Genomic DNA, 23,226 nt, shown 5'->3' with positions numbered 1-23,226 from the left:
CTGAAATATTCCAACTCTTGCTTTTCAACAAATGAAATTCAAAATGAACTTTGAAAAATCAAGAAAATGTAACTGTGACAGTATAATCCACGACCAAACGCTATTGAAATAGTACAAGTAGTTCTTATAATCGATTGCATAAAAATAGGAGATTTTTATTATAATTAAAGTTTAACAGTGAATATGTCGACCAAACGCTAAAGAAACAGTATTAGACAATATAATGATTATATATGACATAAATTCAAAATGAGATTTGAAAAATCAAGAAAATGTAAATTTGACAAGTAAAACCACAACCATTCGCTACTGAAATATCCCAACTCATTCTCATCAACGAAAGAACTTCATAATGAGCATTGTAAAATCATGAAAATATATCTGTCAAAAGTAATACCACGATCAAACACTATTGAAATATTCCAACTATTGCATTTCAATGAAAGAAATTCAAAATAAGCTTTGAAAAATCATGAAAATGGAACTGTGACAAGGTAAACAAAAACAAAACACTGCTGAAATATTTCAACTCTTGCATTTCAACGAAAGAAATTCAAAATGAACTTTGAAAAATCATGAAAATGTAACTGTGACAAGGTAAGCCACAACCAAACACTACTAAAATATTCCAACTCTTGCATTTCAACGAATGAAATTCAAAATGAACTTTGAAAAATCAAGAAAATGTAACTGTGACACTGTAAACCACAACCGAACACTACTGAAATATTCGAACTCTTGCATTTCAATGTATAAAATTCAAAATAAAGATTGAAAAAATCAAGAAAATGCAACAGTGAAATGTTAAACCACAACCAAACACTACTTATCTTTAAAATATATTTAATATAATAGAAATAAAATATTATATAACATTGTAAAAAAATTTTAATGTATCATATTAAATTTAAACCAACAACAACATAAACATTAAAATTCAAAGTCTTGCATGAATACGATTTATATTCAAAATGAAAATTGAGAAAATCAATAGAATTTCACTTCTTCATGGTAAACCATACCAAAACACTAGATTCTTATACATTCAATTGATTTTAACTGTATGAATTTCAAACTGAACTTTGAAAAATAAATAAAATTTACATTTGCAATGTTAAACAATAGCCATACACAACTGAAATAGTTCAACTATTGCATTCCAAGGAAATAAATTTAAAATAAACTTTGAAAAATAAGGAAAATGTAACTGTGATAAGGTAAACCACAACAAAACACTAGTGAAATATTCCAACTCTTGAATTTCAACTAAATAAATTCAAAATGAAATTAGAAAAATCAAGAAAATGTAACTTTGACATTTTTTATGAAAACGAATCGGTGAAAATGTAAACCACAACCAAACACTACTGAAATCTTCCAACTCTTGCATTTCAACGAAAGAAATTCAAAATGAACTTTGAAAAATAAAGAACATGTAACTGTGACAAGGTAAACCATAACCATACAATTCTGAAATAGTCCAAATCTTGCATTTAAACGAAAGAAATTCAAAATCAACATTGAAAAATAATGAAAATGTAACTGTGACACGGTATACCACACCCAAACACTAGTGAAATAGTCCGACTCTTGCATTTCAATGAAAGAAATTCAAAATAAACTTTGAAAAATCATGAAAATTTAACTGTGACATGGTAAACCACAATCAAACACAACTGAAATATTCAAACTCGTGCATTTCAAAGAAATAAATTCAAAATAAACTTTGAAAAATCAAGAAAATCTAACTGTGACATGGTAAACCACAACCAAACACTACTGAAATATTCCAACTCTTGAATTTCAACGAAAGAAATTCAAAATGAATTTCGAAGAATCAAGAAAATGTAACTGTGACAAGGTAAACCACATCAAACCTCTATTTAAATAATCCAAGTCTTCCATTTCAAATATATATATTCAAAATGAACTTTGTAATATCAAGAAAATGTAAATGTTACAAGGTAAACCACAACCAAACTCTACTGAAATATTCCAACTCTTGCATTTCAACGAAAGAAATTCAATAATGAAATTTGAAAAAACAAAAAAATGTAACTGTAACATGGTAAACGACAACTAGATACTACTTAAATATTCCAACTCTCGCATTTCAAAGAAATAAATTCAAAATGATTTTGAAAAATCAATAAAATGTAACTTTGACAAGGTAAACCATAACCAAACACTACTGAAATATTCCAACTCTTACATTTCATCGAAAGAAATTCAAAATGAACTTTGAAAAATCAAGAAAATGTAACTGTGACAAGGTAAACCACAACCAAACACTAGTTAAATATTCCAACTCTTGCATTTCAACGAAAAAAATTCAAATAAACAATTATAAATCAAGTAACAGTATCAGCGTCAAAGGTGGGCCCCGACCACTCTCTACTGATATGTCCAAAATCTTTCACCTAAATGAAATAAATACCGTCTAAACATTGGAATATCGAGAAATTGAAGCAGTGTCATGGTAAACAGTGATAAAGCACTACAGACACAGGGTAATTCATAAATATCAACGGTAGAAATTCAAAATGAAGTTTGAAAAATCAGGCCTTTGGGGTGTCGGGGGGGACCTTTTTTTTTGGGGGGGGGGGAGGGGCCGGGGGGGAGGGTCGTTCTGTGTCTCAATGCACAAAAAATATTAAAAAAATGGGGAAGGGAAGGGGAGGAGGGGGGGAGGAGGTGGAGGGGATGGGTGGGAGGGGAGGGGAGTGGATGGGATGGGAAGGAGGGGAGGGGGAGAATGAGGGAGAGGGAGGGGGCCCTTTGGGGACCAAAGGGGGAGGGGCTCTTTGGGGGTCCGGTGGCCCATTGGGAGCCTGGGGGACCTTTGAGGACCCGGGGAGGGCCTTTGGGGGTCTGGTGGCCCATTGGGAGCCTGGGGGACCTTTGAGGATCGGGGTAGGGGGAGCGGGGCCCTTGGGGGCTGGGGGGCCCGAGTGAGGGCCTTTGGGGGTCCGGGGACCCTTTGGGAGCCCCGGGAACCTATGGGGACCGGGGGGTTTCTTCTGGATTGGGGTTTGGGGATTGGAACCCTTTGGATCGGGGTAGGGTGATCGGGGCCCTTTGGGGTTGGGGACCTCACAACACTGTTAAAATACAACTTGTGTATTATAACGACCACCCTCAAATTCTCTTCTAAAACCTTTCCTAAAATCTTCTTTCAAAATGTCTCTAACTGTTTCGCAGAAATAATCCCATAAAATGGATAAAACGGTTTCGCCCAAATAATCCCTAAACGTAATTTCTGTGTGTTCCTTTTGTTTGGCATCTCTGCGCTAACGCATTTCAAATTTCTAGGAAACCCTTTCCTACGTTAATCTCTTCATCTCATAAATTTTCCTAGCTAAACTATTAAGGTTTCGTTAGAATATCAATTTATCTCTCCGACTTAAAGCTCAGTGAAGCCGTATTTAAAAATATAATTTCTATCTCTTTAGACTCCCGCATAATTCCAAGATATCAAGTGATTTCATTTATAATTCCTGACACTAAAGATCAATGAAGCCCTATTTAAAAATAGAATATTAATTTTTCTCTCTGACCTCAAGAATGTTTATCCCTCAGACCTAAGATTAATGAAGCCTTAATGTTTCTTAATTCTCCCCTTCGTGAATCAATAATTTCCCCTAGCGATTATGTAAATCAAGTTCACAGGTGCTACTCGTGACAGGACCACGTGGTGTATGGTTTTCCAAGTGAGAAAGGTCCTGTTTTTCCAAGTGAGAAAATTCCTGTTTTTTTATTCTCACTGACAAAAACCATAAAACATCCATAGTTTGATGTTGACATCCGAGAAAAACATCAAATAAATTAAACAACACACATAACCATCCATGAAAACAACCATAAATGTGAGAAAATTCATGTTTTTCCATGTGAGAAAATTCCTGTTTTTTCATTCTCACTGAGAAAACCATAATAAATCGACCTTGAAGGAAGAGGTCATTGACCGATTACGCAATCTTTCTCCCTAGGGAGGCTATGCCCTTATTTGGTGTACTGATCGGAGATACGTTCTTTTGATAACCGAATTTTGTACTCGTGGGACCTTCTGATAGGCTTCTACTTATAGAAATATTTTTGTTCGTTTTAAGTGTTAATGTTGCTCCTTATTTTCCGCTGAAAAACTTATTGTTGTTTTTATTGAATCTCTCTCTATAAGAATCCAGATTTTACCTTATTATTATATGTTGGACAAAATTTTCCAACAATTTTTAAAAACAGTTTGCTATAATGCTTTGGATTGATGGTTATATGAAAAAATATTCAAACATATTTGTTGAAAATCCGCATAATCGTTGGGGCTCTATAGGGCAGATGGAATTGCAACCCCTTTTATGTTACAACCTTGATTATAGACGAATATTAATCAGCTATCCCCATCGACATGCTCTGAAATTTTCACCTTGATTTCTGATTTAATCTTTCCTGAGATATCACATATACACCCTTTTGACAACCTTGGATGCACATAGTAAATTTTGCATTAGTCCAATTTTTCACTCAACCTACCCTAACAATTTTAACTTTGTACCCTTAGCCATTCCAGAGATATTGCAGATTTGCTCTTTGGACAAAACTAGATGCACATAGTGTCCTTCAATTTAGTTTAATATCCCCGAAAAGCATACCCTGAGGGTCCGACATAATCCCCTGAATTTTTCCAGGAATTAATTAAAAGAAACTTTACAATAAAGAAGTTTTTCAGAGAAAAGTACAGAGCCATATTAAACTTAAGACCAGCAGAAATAATTTTCCATTATAATTCAAACTCAAAACGACCAGACATTAATATTAAAGAATAAACGAAACCCAAAACGAACAGAAATTAAAATACACGATCTTAGCAAACATAGAGATAATAAGTACTTCTATAGATGAATAAATAAATCTTAAAACGATTAGTGATTAGTGCTATGTACGAAAATAACACTGCTGCGGTTAAGGTAGGAAATGAGGTTAGCAGCTGTTTTTTTCATTAAATCAAGAGTTAAGCAGGGTTGTGTTCTATCCCCCTTTATATGGATTATTTTGATGCACTTTGTCTTAAAGAGCATAGGAAAGGCAATGGGAGACCAAGGAATCAAATGGGGAGGAAAAAGTCTCCTGGACTTAGATTATGCTGATGATTTAAGCATCCTAGATGAAAGTGTGAGCAAAATGAAGGAACTTCTAGAGATTTTGCGAGTTCAGGATGCTAGAATAGGTTCGAAAATTAATGTTAAGAAGACTAAGTCACTAAGGCTAGGAATAAGTCAAGATGAAAAGGTGACGTTGGGTGATGAAATGATTGATCAGGTGGGCAGCTTCACTTGCCTTGGTAGTATTATTAGTAAAGACGGTGGGAGCAGTGAAGATGTTAAAAGTAGAAAAGTCAAAGGCTGAGGATATTTATTTCACAGTTAAAAAAAGTTTGGAAGAAAAGGAAGGTATGTCTGCAAACCAGTATTAGAATATTAGAAGCTGCAGTGATGGCAGCGGTTAAATGTGGCTGTGAAGCATGGGCGCTCCGAAAAGCGGATGAAGATTTGCTAGATGTTTTCCAGAGAAATTGCTTAAGGATTGTTCTGGGTACCAGGCTGACTGACCGTATTTCAAACAATAGGCTGTACGAAAAATGTGGTTCAATACCGCTCTCTAGGGCTATAATGAAAGAAAGGTCGAGGTGGCTAGGGCACGTTGTGTGGATGAAGGATGACAGATTGCCGGAGATTGTTCTTTTCGGCCAACCGTCTATTGCTAAACGGAAAGTAGGTTGTCCTCGTCTGGGGTGGGAGAATGTCATAAAGAAAGATTTAAAGGAAATGGGAACTTCGTCGGAGGCTGTAAAAAGGGAGGTTTTAAATAGATTGGGATGGAAGAGGAGCGTGCGTAGCTGTGTGGGCCTTGGGCGGTTTGGTGCTGCGGTGAGTTGTTACTAGTAGTAGTAGTAGCAGTAAAACGATTAAAATTTGGATTGGATATTCAAGCCGAACTTAAAACGAACAAAAATCACTTTTACGGTTATGGAAGGGGGAAAAGGGCAGTAGCCTAATTAGTGTAAAGCCCTTGTTTGCTCGTGATACAATTTCTTCCATGCCAAGCGCCTTGGAGAAAAAAAATATAATAATTCGTAGGGCACGCTTCACTCTTTACTTAGACAGTGCAATTGCGATGCCTATGATAACTATTTCAAAAGAATGGAGCAGAAGGAGAGGTGTTCAAGTATTTTTCGAGGTATTCATGCTAACTGTAGCTCACGTTTTATCATTTTATTTTTGACCAAGATTGCCTATTCAGACAATAGATTATTAGACATGCTGGGAGATCATCCTCTATGATAAAAATTCAATCTTAGTTATTTATGAGTAGCATGAATCTGATATGAGTGCCTTTGAGTTATTAACGTTTAACATTGATATGCAGCTTCTCAGCTTTTAAAATATTAAACGACCTAATTGTAACCAGCTAATTCCATTTCGTTTTTATGTTTTCCTAATCCTGTATAAGGAGGTTAGGTTATAGAAAACCAGATCTTTGTACATTGTTTTGTTTGCGGCAAAAATTGCCAATGCCCTTCAAGAATGAAATGATAAATGCAATAACTGCTGGAATTTTTTATTCATAGTAAGGGAGGATAGTGTGTAATGCAACGATATATTAGGAAACAGAGTCGTCATTGGACAAGGAAAAAATCAGATTTTTTACTCGAAATACTTATTGCTACATGTAGCAGTAATGTGTTCCTCTTTCGAATGGTGGGTAAAGCTGAATAATTTAGGAGCTTCTACTCTGCCTTCTTAAGCAAGGGTGTTGCCAGGCACATACAATGGATGGGCTTCTAGCTCTTCGAATTTTTATAATTGCTGCCATTTTACCATAATACCCTATGATTTATGTATTATTAGCCTTTCCGGTCGATTCGACGGATTTGAGCAGTAGGGAAATTTATCTCTGTTACGAACAGTGGCAAATCCAGGGGGAGCGAGGGGGCGCGCGCTCCTCCTAGCGTAGTCTAAAGTAGTGTAATTTACTTAATTAGCTCAAGTTTGCGTTAATTAAACTTGCTCATAACGCAAGTTTATCGGATCAATCTATTTTGCGCCCCCCTAAATTTTTTTGTTTCGGATCAACCTATTTTAGGCCCCCTCTAAAAAAATCTTGGATCCGCCCCTGTTTACGAACAAACGCTTCGCCAGGTCTTAGCGAGCAAATCAGCCAAGTAAATGGGTCACCTTTTGTCACCTTTCTAAACTTAAGAGGCTGACACATTTTATGGGCAGGCTAACACTGCTTTGCTCTACAGTTCGGGTATTTCGCGCTCGTAACCAGGCCCTTGCTTTGCTTAGAAGGAGCAGGGGTGCAAATCACAAAATGTAGAGGGATACAAGAATTACAATAATTTTTTCGATTAAAAAAAAAATAGAAATACCAAAAAAGATAGACCCTCCTGACCCATTAATTGGCACCCCTGGAAGGATATTTAGGCATTTGCCCCTCAAAATTGGTCCCTCGCTTCCCTCGGACTGGGACAAGGACTTCAATCCCTAAATATAGGCTCTCGCTTGAATCAGACGGGAACAGTGGCCTTTGTCCCGCGGATGACATCATTCTAAGTTAAATTTTTAAATTTATTAATTTTTTTGTTACAACTGTGGTATTTTTGTATTGCCTTTTGTCGTCCATATAGTTTAAAAATTATTTTGATATTATTGAGATTCGTAGGCCCATAAACTAATTTATGATGTATCGGTAGTCCAAGCAGTAGATAATTAACAGTTGTATAGGTGATAAGACCATACAATAAGCAATAATCTTCTATATGATTAGTTACCTCATGATTTTGGAAATGGTCTATGACCTAATCCTTATCCTCAGGAAAGGTGATGGATGCCCCCAAACTGGTAAATTGTATAGCATGTATAGCTGGTAAATTGGAGCACCTACAAGTTCAAAAGATATCTATTGAACCATATCTACCGAAAAGCATTAAAATGAATGCAGACCGATCAAATCATTTCAAATTCTTCCACAACAATTGCATTGGCTAGAATATCTTTCAATATTCTGACTCACTGATACTTTTCTTTTTTTATGTACTGATGCCAAGGGAAAAAAAAAAACAAAACAAGAATCCTGTTATGGGAAAAATAGAATAGATATAAAACCCTGACAATTTTCTTGTTTAATTAAACTTTGGATAAGATAAGTATACTATTACCTCAAAGATGGTGGTCTCTCAAAAACTAGTATTGTTAAAAAGAATTACCTACATCCAAGCTAAATTCGCCGTCTAATACGAAGTTAATAAACCCTTCGTGATCGTTGTCTTTAAAAATAGAAAAAGAGGTTTTTTCAAACGAAAATAAAGAGCGATGTTAAAACTGAGAAGTAACAGTAGGGGCGGATCTAGTTCAAGATCTTGGGGGGGGGGGGGGTAATGTGACAAGGGTGCCAATGAGCAAAATCTCGGGAGGGGGGAATGTGACAAAGTTGCCAAAAATTGACAAAATTGACAATTTTTTTCTAAAAAAAAGAGTGAAAAAACAGGGAAAGAGGGTGCCAGAAAAATCTTGGGGGAGGTGTTTGGGGTCCCCCGAACCCCTCTCCCAAGGAATATTTTTTTTCTAGAAGCATTTCAAAGGAAAACACATATTGTCACTTTGTAAAAACACGTTTTTTTTAATCTTTTGATTGTCTTTCAAAATATTTGTGATGAAAATTTTATGTCTTAAGCAATTGTGAAAGAGTAATTCAAGCAATTGGGAATATATAGGCCCTATAATTCTCGAACCAACGGGATAACATTATAAAAATAAAAGTTTATTTCTTTTGTGCGAGAGTATTCATTCTTTAAGTGTTGAGGATAAAGTCACACTCCAGCGCAAAGAGCAGAATGTAATTATATATAGGGGTTATTTCTGTTCGTTTTCTGTTTTGAAGTCGTTCTTTACTTTAATTTGAAAGAGCTGTATAATATACAATAAATTGTGGGGGGCGGAGGGGGGTTGCTATCGCACTTCCTTTTTGGATTCACTAATTGGGGCAGGGGATTAAATAATCTCTCTGTATTCACCCAAACGACCTGTCATGGAAAGGTTGAAATTTTGGAAAAAAAAAATACTTTTCATGCTTTATCTACCTATCCCCTCCTTCTTCCCCGATAAAAAATCTGGTAGGTTGTAAAATTAACTTTTCCAGATACTTTTAAACTGATTGTTTATCTCGAAGTTGTCACTCGACAACATTGTATCGCTCTTAGGACCAACATTCTTACTATGTAGCAGAAAAGGGCGTAATTCAGTACTTTGCAGAGACATTATGATATTTGAAATCCAATCCGCACCTCTTTTTTGGTGGTGGCGCCCCCTATTTAAAATTCATGCCAGGTTTCTTATTCTATTAGCTTCGTAGGGGTAAACTAAAATTAAAAAAATGGTGGAATTGGAATCAGCATACAAATAAAATGTTTTGTAATTATATATTGCTGAGAAAATTCCTTTTTTTAGAGTTTCGGCTTGTTTTGACATGGGAGATCTGTATCTTCCATATGAGGGGGCTTAAGGGGTTTTGCGCCAGTTTCAACATGCTATAGATACCAATTTTACTCTCAATAAATCACAAGCTAAGCTTTACCGTAAATTATGAGGGATTTAATAAAGGGTTGTAATCCCCCTCACATATTTGTGTTCACCTTAAGTCAGTACTAAGGATAATATATGTTAACTTTATGTTTTAAAATCATTACCTGCTCTTCCTCTTTTCTGTATGTTTTTAATATTATATTGAAAATTATCCTAAATTTGAGGGTAGTGCCAGCCCTTAAATATTCCGGTCTTTACGCTTAAGATTAATTTTTGCATAGCACCCGATATTTCATGATGTGAGGGCTCCTTATATGGGCATAGAGTCCCTAGGGAGAACACCTGTGCTGTCAGTCCCGATCCCACACCATATATGGGCATAGAGTCCCTAGGGAGAACACCTGTGCTGTCAGTCCCGACGGGGCTCCTTATATGGGCATAGAGTCCCTAGGGAGAACACCTGTGCTGTCAGTCGTGACGGGGGCACCATATATGGGCATAGAGTCCCTAGGGAGAACACCTGTGCTGTCAGTCCCAATCCCACACCATATATGGGCATGGAATCCCCAGGGAGAAAACTTTTCGAGGTCAATTGATTGCGTAACCTAGTTTAACCTCATGAGCTCGTGACGGGGGGCACCATATATGGGCATAGAGTCCCTAGGGGAAGTGGATTTCCGAGAACTTGATTGCGTAATCGATTGTGAATTTTATTGATCCGATAACGGGAAACAGGATCACGTGTCTCCTTCTAAGCCAATCAGAGACTCGGTTACATCTTCTTCTAGACCAATCAGAGGCTCGCTTACATATTAGCGGCGGAGGATTGCAGAGAATATAAGGAAAGGATTTTCGCTATAGTTTTTATTAGTCTGTGAATAGAATTCACTAAGTTTTTAGTTAGCAGTGTGATAACATGAGTGAACAAGTTGAGTTAGAAATATCCTCTTATTGCAACTGTTCTATTTGTAAAGGACATTTTCATCATTTTGAACATTCTCATGAACCTACTGTATGTTTAGAAAGCATAGAGGCAGAGATAGATGAGAAGAATCTGGAGGAAATGAGAAGAAAAACTATATGTGATATGGAGAGAAATCTATACCGATTGCACGTAAGCTCACATAAAAGAAGGGTTGATATGACAGAAAAGGAAGATGAAAAGAAGAGACTGGGAAAAGAGGGCTTTCTCATCACATAGCAACAATAATTAGCAGCAGAAAACAATAATTAACTATTATTTTTTTCCAACTACATAGAGATCCAGAATTTCTTAAGTAATTCTTTGATGCAAGGTGTTTCAGATTTAATTTAATAGTTTATATGAGGTCAGGACTTTTTCGCTTGCTGACCAAAGGTCTGCGTTGCGCAGGTACCAATATCCTGATTCAATGCCTTCGGCCGGCATTGTAGTGCCTGGTTGGGGGCAAATCATCTGACGCTTCCCGTATTTTCCCCACAGATTTCTCGAGGAAAACATTTAGAGCTGGGTTGAATCTGGCTGAGCCTACAGGGTCACGCCATTTACCCCCCGTTCCAAACCAAACAACCAGCGAAACCAGGACTCAAACTCCTGACCTCATATAAACTCATATGATTTCAAGTCTGAAGCGCTAACCACGCGGCTCAGAATTGGAATAGAAAATCCACCCCCCTATAAATGGATCCCGTGAAATCATGAAGAAGGTAAACACCCCTATTTTTATAATTATATGCTTTTGACGTTAATGACTTTTTAAACAAATTTGGAAATTAATTAATGGATTTTGGTTATTTGTGTAAATGATTTTTAAACAATTTTTTATTTTGAACTTTTTCAACATAGCAAATATTTTTTTTACTTAAGGGGAGAGGGGTATTGTCAGATATGTCAAACTAAAATTCATAACTATAATGTCCTCATGAAAATGAGGCCCCACTAGACGGTTGTATATCTAATTTGGAATGGAGAGGGCCTGATCTACAGAATTGATATTTTTATAGCCATAGAATAACTAGACACAAACATTCAGAATTTCCCACAGTTAATGGGAGAGAAGTAAAGGTCAACTGCGAAGATATTTAGCCTAAGAAACTAGAATATGACGTTACAACCCTTTGCTAATAACTAGCGGAAACCAAAGAACTCAAAAGCAACTGGACTACTGTTCGCTATTTACTACATTGCAGCTACTGCTGCAACCATGATAGCTTGATAATCATTTCTAATTTTAACAATTCTTAGCATACGTCCTTCTAACATAATAAACTCAGCCTTTAAGAGATTTGGGATTTAAGACCAAACTCAACAAACGAAAGACAAACAAGGTTAAAATAACTGGTTCTGAGTGACCTTAGAAGATGTAACCTTCTCTGAACTTGCAATTCTCTTTAAAAATCGATAGATTGTTAACGTTCAAACTTTTACGTTTATTATAAATGTAATAAACAGGACTACTTAACATTTATCAATATAACCATAAATTTCATGTCTAAAATTCATCAATTAGCCTGATATGGTTTTTTTTACATACGGGGTGAGATTTAATATCCTTGGTAAAAGTCTGTAAAAGATTTAATGTCCTTGGTAAAAGCCTGTATGAGTTTTAATGTTCTTGGTAAAAGCCTGTACGTAATTTAATGTCCAGTTTTTGTAAGGGGGGGGGAAATTAAGTGGTATTAATGAAAATGACGATACATCAACCGAAAACCGTTAACAAGACCTCCGATTAACCATCACCAAAGTGTCACAATGCCGTCAGTGCGCCAGCACCCCTTGGAAAGTAGGGGGAGGGAAGAGTTACTCAGAATCTAGAAGGCCATATTTTTTCACTGAAAATAACAAAATTGATATTTTTAACGACAAATATCAAAAGAATTATTATTAAAATCATGAGGGAGAGGGATATAGGAGAATCAATGCTTCGTTAACCATTTAGCCTCCCACCAAGAGAATTTTCGAGCAGAAATAGACATAATTAATTTAGAAGTTCAGTCATTTTGCATGTTTTTAAGGTTAATTTTTATATATTTGTCTAATAAAGTTGAGTTTTTATTCGTTTTTAAGGCTACATGCGCGGGGGTAGAGGTTATAAGACATTACTTTGAGACTTCATATTGAATTCTATGGCCTTTCTAATATTCTCAATACTCAAAGATTCAAATGCAAGAACTTATTGATTTTATTTAATTTATACAAAAATATCTTATCTATCGTGATGATAGCCGCAAAGCAAAGTATATTTATTACACGTTCTACACTTATTATGTAGATTCGTATCTTCGTATATCTCGCCATATTAAAATCCAGTTCCACTGTTTACACCAATAGCATCTATCATCCCTAACTATATCATCAAGGTTATGAGGATAATACAGTCACCATCTTTAATCACTCACAAACTATACTGAAGAAAACCAATTTCCACTGTTTATCGACATTAAATTATTAAGAAGACTATTATTTCTTTGAAATACGCATTTACATTTTTAATTTTCATGTTTTTGATTTTTATATTGATGAAGAGTTTAAGCACAACTTCAACTAGTTATTTTTTTTTGTTCGGTATAGATGAAAGGTCCAATACCTCAGTTAAACTAAGAGATTACATTTTGATATTGTTTGACAATTTACTAAATTTTTAGGTTTTCTTTAGTTTCAAAATGTTTTTGTCAGTCAACATCTTTAATCATTCACAAACAATACTGAAGAAAACCGATTTCCACTGTTTATCGGCATTAAATTATTAAGAAGGCTATTATTTCTTTGAAATATGCATTTACATTTTTAATTTTCATGTTTTTGATTTTTATATTGATGAAGAATTTAAACACAACTTCAACTAGTTATTTTTATTTTGTTCGGCATAGATGAAAGGTTCAATATCTCAGTTTAACTAATAGATTACATTTTGATATTGTTTGACAATTTACTAAATTTTAAGGTTTTCTTTAGTTTCAAAATGTTTTTGTCAGTCAACGTCTTTAATCATTCACAAACAATACTGTAGACAACCAATTTCCACTGTTTATCGACATTAAATTATTAAGAAGACTATTATTTCTTTGAAATACGCATTTACATTTTTAATTTTCATGTTTTTGATTTTTATATTGATGAAGAATTTAAACACTACTTCAACTAGTTATTTTTTTTGTTCGGCATAGATGAAAGGTCCAATACCTCAGTTAAACTAAGAGGTTACATTTTGACATTGTTTGAGAATTTACTAAATTTTAAGGTTTTCTTTAGTATCAAAATGTTTATGTCAGTCACCAGCTTTAATCATTCACAAACAATACTGAAGAAAACCAATTTCCACTGTTTACCGACTTTAAATTATTAAGAAGGTTATTATTTCTTTGAAATATGCATTTACATTTTTAATTTTCATGTTTTTGATTTTATATTGATGAAGAATTTAAACACAACTTCAATCGTGTCTTAAAAAATTGATTTAAACTCACATCACCCATTGGAGAAGCATCGCATGCATTTGAACTATTCATTTTTATTATATCTCTCTGTATATATTCCAGTTTGCACTGATTTTAAAACCTTCAAAACAACGAAATAAACTATAATAACGGTTAATTATGACGAAAATCAGGCGAGATGAAGAATATAGAACACTAATTGTCTACCATTTATCACATATCCCCCATGGGAAAAGGTTACGAGCAGAAACAAAACATCTTGCATCAAAATTTTATATTTCTATTTCTAAATCCTAACGGCACTTTTTTCCCAACAGAAATATTCTCTAGATAATCTAATCATGGTGATAATTTACCAGACACAATTACCTTTAACATGTCCACGCGTAAAAGTAAGTCGGTAAAATGAAAGCAAGACACATAATAAGAAATACTGTGTGTATACAATTGGAAAATTTAAAACTTTAAGGCATTTCTATAAGGGCTCTAGGGTCAATTCCTTACCTTCAAAGATATATTTTTAGGTTTTTCAACTATACTGGACAGAATGGATATATCAAAATTTTTATCAGACGAAATTGGGAAAAAGGGGGCGTGGGAGGGGCCAAGTTGCCATCCAGCATTTTGGTCACTGAAAAGGGCACTATAACTTTTAATTTCCGTTTGAATGAGCTCTCTCTTGATGTTCTAGGACCACTGGGTCGGTACGATTACCTCTGAAAAAAAAAAATTAAATAAACACGCATCCGTGATCTTTCTTCTGGCAAAAAAATGCAAAGTTGCAAATTTTTGCAGATATGAGCTTGAAACCTATGTAATAGTGGTTTTCTGATACGCTGAATCTGACGGTGTGACTTTCATTAAAATTCTTCAATTGTAGGGATTTTTCCCCCCTCTTTCAAAAATCAGATAAATTTTCTCAGGGTCGTAGCCTTTATGAGTAATACTAAACTTAATAAAATTTATATATTTAGAATCAGCATTATAAGCCCATTCTTTTGATACATTTATTGACATAAAAATTCCGTTTTTAAAAGTTTCGATTACTATTGAGCCCTATCATTTGGTTTTTTTACTGTTTTTTTATTACGTATATGAGGGGGTTCTCCCCTTAGTCAATACCACGCTCTTTATGCTAAATTTAAAATTTTGTTTAAATAACAAACCCCTGAATGACCAAGGCCGTTTAATTAGAATACATAGCTCTTTTGAAAGCACTAAAAAAAACTGTAGCGTAAAGAGCGAGGCATTGACTTGGGGGCTAACCCACTCATATACGTAATAATTTCTGTTCGTTTTAAGTTCTAATGTTGCTTCTTACTTTCAGTTGAAAAAACTTGTTGTTTTTAATTTAATTACTAACCGTTTTTTAAATAATGCTGGAAAATCCAGCGCCCCCTTCATAGAAATGTCCCTTAACCCAAGGAAACATCCTCCACGGAAAAATTTTCCCGAATAACCCCCTCCTCAAGAAAAAAACATCATTCTTGAGAATGTCTGTATACTTCCCAATAACCAATCCACGGGACAGGATCCCCCACCCCCGGAGGTGCAGACTGAACGCCCACCCTGGGCGGGGCCCCCCCCCCCCCCATTCCCCCGGACCGCAGGCCAAAGGCAGGCCACGGAACAGGATCCCCCACCCCAGGGGCCATAAGCCGAAGGCTGGCCGCAGGCGGGATCCCCTACCCCCGGGGTCACAGGGCCGAAAGCCGGACACGGTCGGGGCCCCCATCCCCAGATTAGGTTAGGTTACCTAACATTTCTAGGGTTAGCAGCTTAGGTTAGGTTACATTAGGTTAAGTGGCGTGCCACTTTCAAAGAAATAATAACCTTCTAAATAATTTAATATCGATAAACAGTGGAAATTGGTTTTCTTCAGTTTTGTCTGTGAATGACTAAAGATGGTGAATGACAAAAACATTTTGAAACTAAAGAAAACCTTGAAATTCTGCAAATTGTCCAACAATGTCAAAATTTAACCTCTAAGTTTAACTGAGGTATTGGACCTTTCATCTATGCCGAACAAAAAAAATATCTAGTTGAAGCTGTGTTTAATTTCTTCATCAATATAAAAATCAAAAACATGAAAATTAAAATGTAAATGAGTATTTAAGATAAAAAATAGTATTATCAATAATCTAATGTCGATAAACAGTGGAAATTGTTTGTCTACATTATTGTTTTTGAATGATTAAAGATGGTGACTGACAAAAACATTTTGAAACTAAACAAAAACTTAAAATTTAGTAACTTGTCAAACAATATCAAAATTTAATCTATTAGTTAAACTGAGATATTGAACCTTTCATCTATGCCGAACAAAATAAAAATAACTAGTTGAAGTTGGTCTTAAACTCTTCATCAATATAAAAATCAAAAGACTGAAAATTAAAATGTTAACCTTTAATTAAAAAAAATATTAGCCTTATTAATGATCCAATGCCGATAAATAGATAGAATTGTTTGTTTTCATTATTTTTTTTGAATGATTAAAGATGTTGAGTGACAAAAAAAAAGTGGAACAACTGAGAAATTTAAAGTTTATTAACTTGTCAAACGATGTCAAAATGTAACCTAGAAATTTAAATGAAGTATAAGACCATGAATCTATGCATAACAAAAAAATAACTAGTTGTAGTATTGCCTCAACTTTTCATAAAAATAAAATCAAAAGCAAGAAAATTAAAAATATAAATGAATGTTTACAATCAATAATAGTCTTCTTAATAATTTAATGTCGATAAAAAGTGGAAATTGGTTTTCTTCAGTATTGTTTGTGAATGACTAAAGATGGTGACTGTATTATCCTCATAACCCTGATGATATAGTTAGGGATGATAGATGCTATTGGTGTAAACAGTTGAAGTGGATTTTGATATGGCGAGATATACGAAGATACGAATCTACATATAAGTGTAGAAGGTGTAATAAATAAACTTTGCTTTGTAGCTATCATCTCGATAGATTAAATATTTTTGTATAAATTAAATAAAATCAAGAATTTCTTGCATTTGAACCTTTGAGCATTGAGAATATTAGAAAGGTCATAGAATTCAATATGAAATCTCAAAATAATGTTTTATACAGTCCACTCCCGCGCATGTAACCTTAAAAATGAATAAAAACTCAACTTTATTAGAAAAATATATACAAATTAACCTTAAAAATGCAAAAATGATTGAACTTCTAGATGAAATATGTCTATTTCTGCTGGAAAATTCTCTTGGTGGGAGGCTAAATGGTTAACGAAGCATTGATTCTCCTATATCCCTCTCCCTCATGATTTTAATAATAATTCTTTTGGGATTTGTCGTTAAAAATGTCAATTTTGTTATTTTCAGTGAAAAAATATGGCCTTCTAGATTCTGAGTAACGTAAAAAAAAACATATCCGGCTAATTGATGAATTTTAGACATGAAAATTATGGTTATATTGAAAAATATTAAGTAATCCTGTTTATTACATTTATAAGAAACGTAAAAGTTTAAACATTAACAATCTGTCGATTCTTAAAGACGATTGCAACTTCAAAGGATGCTATATCTTCTAAGGTCACTCAGGATCAATTATTTTAACCTTGTTTGTCTTTCGCTTGTTGAATTTGGTGTTCAATCCCAAATCTCTTAAAGTCTGAGTTTGTCATGTTTGAAGGACGTATGCTAGGAATTGCTATAATTAGAAATGACTAGCTAGCTATCATGGTTACATCAGTAGTTGCAACGTAGTAAATATCGAACAGTAGTCCAGCTGCGTTTGAGTTCTTTGGTTTTCACTTGTTATTAGCAAAGGGTTGTAACGTCATATTCTAGTTTCTTAGGCTAAATATCTTCGCAGTTGACCTTTACTTCTCTCCCCTTAACTGAGGGAAAATCTGAATGTTTGTGTCTAGTTATTCTATGGCTATAAAAATACCAATTCTGTAGATCAGGCCCTCCCCATTCCAAATTAGATATACAACCGTCAAGTGGGGCCTTATTTTCATGAGGTCATTATAGTTATGAATCTCAGTTTGCCATATCTGACAGTACCCCTCTCCCCTTAAGTACAAAAAATATTTGCTATGTGGAAAGAGTTCAAAATAAAAAATTGTTTAAAAATCATTTACACAAATAACCAAATTCATTTAATTAATTTCTAAATTTTTTTAAAAATTCATAAACGTCAAAAGCATATAATTATAAAAATAGGGGTATTTACCTTCTTCATGATTTCATGGGCTCCATTTTTTGGGGGGGGGGGGTTGATTTCCCATTCCAATTCTTAGCCGAGTGGTTAGCACTTCAGACTTGAAATCATATGAGTTTATATGAGGTCAGGAGTTTGAGTCCTGGTTTCGCTGGTTGTTTGGTTTGGACCGGGGGGTACATGGCGTGACCCTGTAGGCTCAGCCACAGTCGACCCAGCTCTGAATGGGTACTTAGAGAAATCTGGGGTTAAAACATGGGAAGTGTCAGATGATTTGCCCCCCAACCACGCATTGCACTCCCGGCCGAAGGCATTGAATCAGGATCTTGGTACCTGCGCAACGCAGACCTTTGGTCAGCAGGCGAAAAAGTTATTTTCAATTAAATCTGAAACACCTTGCATCAAAGAATCATTTAAGAAATTCTAGATCTCTATGTAGTTGGAAAAAATAATAATTAATTATTGTTTTCTGCTGTTAATTATTGTTGCTATGTGATGACATAGCTCAAATTTCCCCCCAATCATTCCTAAAAGATTTTTACTAAGAAAGTTTATGTGAGGTAGAATGTTAATTTTAGTTCATTTCTAAAATGATTTACTGTTAGAAAAATATGCCTCGAAACTGTTTTGAGTTCTTATGTAGATTTTCACTTTGTTGACGCTATCATATCTTATTACTATATTTAGTTGCCCAGAGAGAGATAAATTCATCCAAAATATTTATAGTGTCGTTATTTTTGGCTCAACTACTACTACTAAAAATCACCCCTGCAACAGAACAATATTTTTTTGTAATAAAATTATGGTAAATAAAATTGTTTGGTTAAAAAAATAACTATTACCGTAAAATCTGAAGTATTACAGGTTTTTGACTGTAAACTCTAGTTTTTGATCATAGTGTTCGCAATCTTTGAGAATGTATGGAGCGAGTGCGACCTCACTCATGAGGAGGAGCTTCTTTTGTGTAATACAAGCATAGATGATAGTGATGAAGTAAAGGAAATCCACTATATGTCTGATGATAGTGATGAAGTAATGGAAATCCATTATAGATCACTAGGATTATCTTACACGTCTGATGATCTAGTGAGGAGGGGGCCTTCTGGAAGAATGTGCATTGAAGACGATGGGCGGTTGTCTGCTCATCGTCTTCCTATACGATTACGTGAAGATTTATTTCAGGGGACGCCCCCTTTGAACAATATAACGGTAAATGATGAACCGGAGGTTGAGATTGAATGTATACCACCCCCTCTGGTAGATATAGTGGTAGTGGAGGATGGTGACGAAGATATTCAGATAATTGAACCAGACATAGTTTATTTAAAAAGCATTGTGAATATTGATATTTCAGGAGAATAAAGATTAGAAGAAAGAATTATTTTTTGTTATCTTTGATAGAAAACTTGGTTGTTGGACTGATAATACTCTATGGAGTGATCTAATCAAACAGAACTATTCATGAACAGAAGTCTCTGATGGTATCTTTACTCTATATATATATCTAGTATGCGAAAATTAAAATAATACAAACAAATTTATTGTATGATTACAATATAAAACTCATTATACATATTAATAAATAGATTTATCGTTAAATCATATATGAGAACTCTTCCACCACGTTTTTCGTTGTTTAAAATCCATTTCGTAGAATGACCTCTTATGATGTCTCTTAAAGGGCCACTTTTTCTCTTCTCTTAGAACATATTCATCGTAATATTCAGAGTAATATCTTGCTTTATATACATTTTTCATTGGGTTTTCACTGCTGTCTTTTACGCTATAGAGAAAGCCCTCTTTTCCCAGTCTCTTCTTTTGATCTTCCTTTTCTGTCATATCAACCCTTCTTTTATGTGAGCTTACTTGCAATCGGTATAGATTTCTCTCCGTATCACATATAATTTTTCTTCTCATTTCCTCCAGATTCTTCTCATCTATCTCTGCCTCTGTGCTGTCTAAACTTGCAGTAGGTTCATGAGAATGTTCAAAATCATGAAAATGTCCTTTACAAATAGAACAGTTGCAATAAAAGTATATTTCTAACTCAACTTGTTCACTCATGTTATCACACTGCTAACTAAAAACTTAGCGAATTCTATTCACAGACTAATAAAAACTATAGCAAAAATCCTTTCCTTATATTCTCTGCAATCCTCCTCCGCTAATATGTCAGCGAGCCTCTGATTGGTCTATAACGAGATGTAACCGAGTCTCTGATTGGTTTAGAAGGAGACACGTGATCCTGTTTTCCGTTATCGGATCAATAAAATTCACAATCGATTACGCAATCAAGTTCTCTGAAATCCACTTCCCCTAGGGACTCTATGCCCATATATGGTGCCCCCCGTCACGAGCTCATGAGGTTAAACTAGGTGACGCAATCAATTGACCTCGGAAACGTTTTCTCCCTGGGGATTCCATGCCCATATATGGTGTGGGATTGGGACTGACAGCACAGGTGTTCTCCCTAGGGACTCTATGCCCATATATGGTGCCCCCGTCACGACTGACAGCACAGGTGTTCTCCCTAGGGACTCTATGCCCATATAAGGAGCCCCGTCGGGACTGACAGCACAGGTGTTCTCCCTAGGGACTCTATGCCCATATATGGTGTGGGATTGGGACTGACAGCACAGGTGTTCTCCCTAGGGACTCTATGCCCATATATGTAGCCCTGTTCGGAGTCAATAAGGCCTTTCTACTGATGTGTTGTATGGATTCTTAAGGGGAATCGTAGAAAAAATATTTCTCTTGGGGTATTTCCCCTAAACCGTCCACCATTCTGCAGGTAGGCATATCAATATGATCTTTTGCTTCACACTTAAAATGTTTCTGCAATAAAAAGGGAGCTTTTAGGCCTACCTCTTTTTCATCCATATCATACCCCTAGTCCAAGTTTTTCTTACTAGTGAAGGAAGTAGGTAGGAGGACTTCCCCTCCCATAGTGATCTGAAGAACCTCTCACAAAAATTTGAAAATTTAGCCCTACAAAGCACTTTTAAGGCTTCAGACGCCCATTTGCCACAAAAAGATCCTAAAACACCCCCCTTAGTCAGTACCAATTCAGTCTTTGAACTGGAAAGAACTAGTTTTTGAAGCCAATCGGATTAACTTTTATGCTTTGTTATATTGTGCAATTGCGATTGATTGCATCACGATAAATCATTTAGATAAGCTGTTTATTGTATAGATAGCTGATAACTTGGATTTTTGAATTATTATTGACTGTATTTGATTGGATTATCTTATTTCGAAGGACTATTTTAGTGTAAATTTGGCAGTTTTAAGGCCTGTGCGTTAACGTGCACTGTTCAGTACCGTGCAGTAAAGGCAGGCGGGCCGACTTCCCACAGGTTGGATTTGAAATCCACTCAGATGCATTAGTGAGGTTCGACCCTCACTCAAAGATAAGTCTTTTTGTCTTATTTATTGGCTCATTCTAATCAGATTTTTAATAATTATGCAGCGTTTCGAGCAGTTTGATATTGCGCTGGCTAAATTCAAGAGCTATCCCCTTTGGCCAGTAAGAGTTATTCAGCCTGGAAAGGACTCAAAAAGGAAGCCTACATACCTTGTTTTTTGGTACGGAAGTCACGATGAATTTAGGCTCATTGATGCGAATCTTAAAAAATACGACCCTAAAACGACTGATTCATCCACGCCTGCTGTTAAAAAAGCATTTGACGAGCTTACAAATACTCCTGAAATTTATTAGACTCTTTCGAAGACATTTTTAGCCCTGAAAGCTAAAGGTAAAGTAGGGTCCACCTTGGTTTCTTCCAGTGTTACCCCAATTTATGAGCAATTAGTTGCAATTAGAAGCCCAGCTAGAGAAGACAAAAAGTGATTTGCTTGGAAATATAACGCAGAAAGTGACTGAAAAGTTTAATGATGCAAGGTCAATGAAAGAGCCTGCTGAACTAATAATCAGCCAGGTTTATGATGCAATCACACTCGAGTTTAATCCAAAGTTTGCGAAAATTTAGCAGGCTTTAAAGGGTCTGAGAACTCAAATTGAGAACCTCGAGGACAGAATCATTCGAATTGAAACAAAGCTGGATGATTTTGATCAGAAGTCCCTACTCGACAGTCTTGTATTTCATGGGGCCAAACAGTTACCCAATGTGGAAAGTCGCACGGCAATACTTCAAATTCTGAACAGCAAAATGTCTCTGACTGAACTCTCGCCTTCTGATCTGATCAATGTGTACCGTTTCCGCCTGAATAATCAGACCCCACATACTGAAGAAAGTTCTACTAGAGTTGCTCCGATCATTGTTAAATTTTCTAGCAAAGATGTAGCCCGAAAAGTGTTTAAAGCAAAAGTTAGACTTGCATCTACTGGTATTTTTGATATGGGAGTCCCTAACAAAGCGTCGCCGGGACATTTTGAATGCCTCTAAAGACAAGTACGGTCAGCGTAATGCGTGGTCAGATCAGGGCCAGATATTGGCAAAGCCTTGTGTAGGGTCAGCAATAAAGAAAATAAGGTATATTGCTGATCGCATTTAGTATTAGAAGTTATGATTTGTTTGTTTGTTTGTTTGTTTTCGTTTTTTCTTTTTCTTTTATTCTTCCGTCTCTACTTAATTTTCATTTTTTTGTCCCTCTGTATCCCTGATTTTTTTTTCTTTTTTTTATGTTTTTTTGGTATTTGTTTGTATTTTTTTTCCCTCTCCACTATTCCTTATTTCATATTTAATTGTTTTGGCTTTATTAGTTTATTTCTTTGAATTTGAATTTGTTTGACTCTAGTTCGGGTGACATCTCCTCCTTGGGTGAGAGACTGCTTCAATTTAAAAATAATCCAATAGATTTTCTTAGCTTGATTAATAATTCTGTAGGTCAGTCTAATAAATCACCAGCAAATCCCCATTTTTCGGTTAGTAGTAAATATGAATCGGATTTAGATCAAGTATCCAGACGAGATGGTAGTTTCTCTGTGTTTCAGCTTAATGTACAGGTCATTTGTTCTTCATTTGATGAGTTGAAAAAAATAGTGCGTAGTGGCTACCCTGATTTTATTGGTCTTTTTGAGACT

The 23,226-nt window shown here is 35.3% G+C and overlaps 1 pseudogene; it reads left to right on the top strand.

Moving 5' to 3' along the window:
* The first annotated feature begins 14,370 nt into the window (after positions 1–14,370).
* On the top strand, positions 14,371–22,928 carry LOC148948642 (uncharacterized; annotated as a pseudogene).
* The last annotated feature ends 298 nt before the right edge of the window (positions 22,929–23,226 follow it).

This window comes from Artemia sp. Qi Xiang Cuo, chromosome 9, assembly GCF_049724085.1.
Source record: "Artemia sp. Qi Xiang Cuo chromosome 9, ASM4972408v1, whole genome shotgun sequence".
In the NCBI taxonomy this organism is placed as follows: domain Eukaryota; kingdom Metazoa; phylum Arthropoda; class Branchiopoda; order Anostraca; family Artemiidae; genus Artemia; species Artemia sp. Qi Xiang Cuo.
This window is presented reverse-complemented; position numbering and strand designations above follow the sequence as displayed.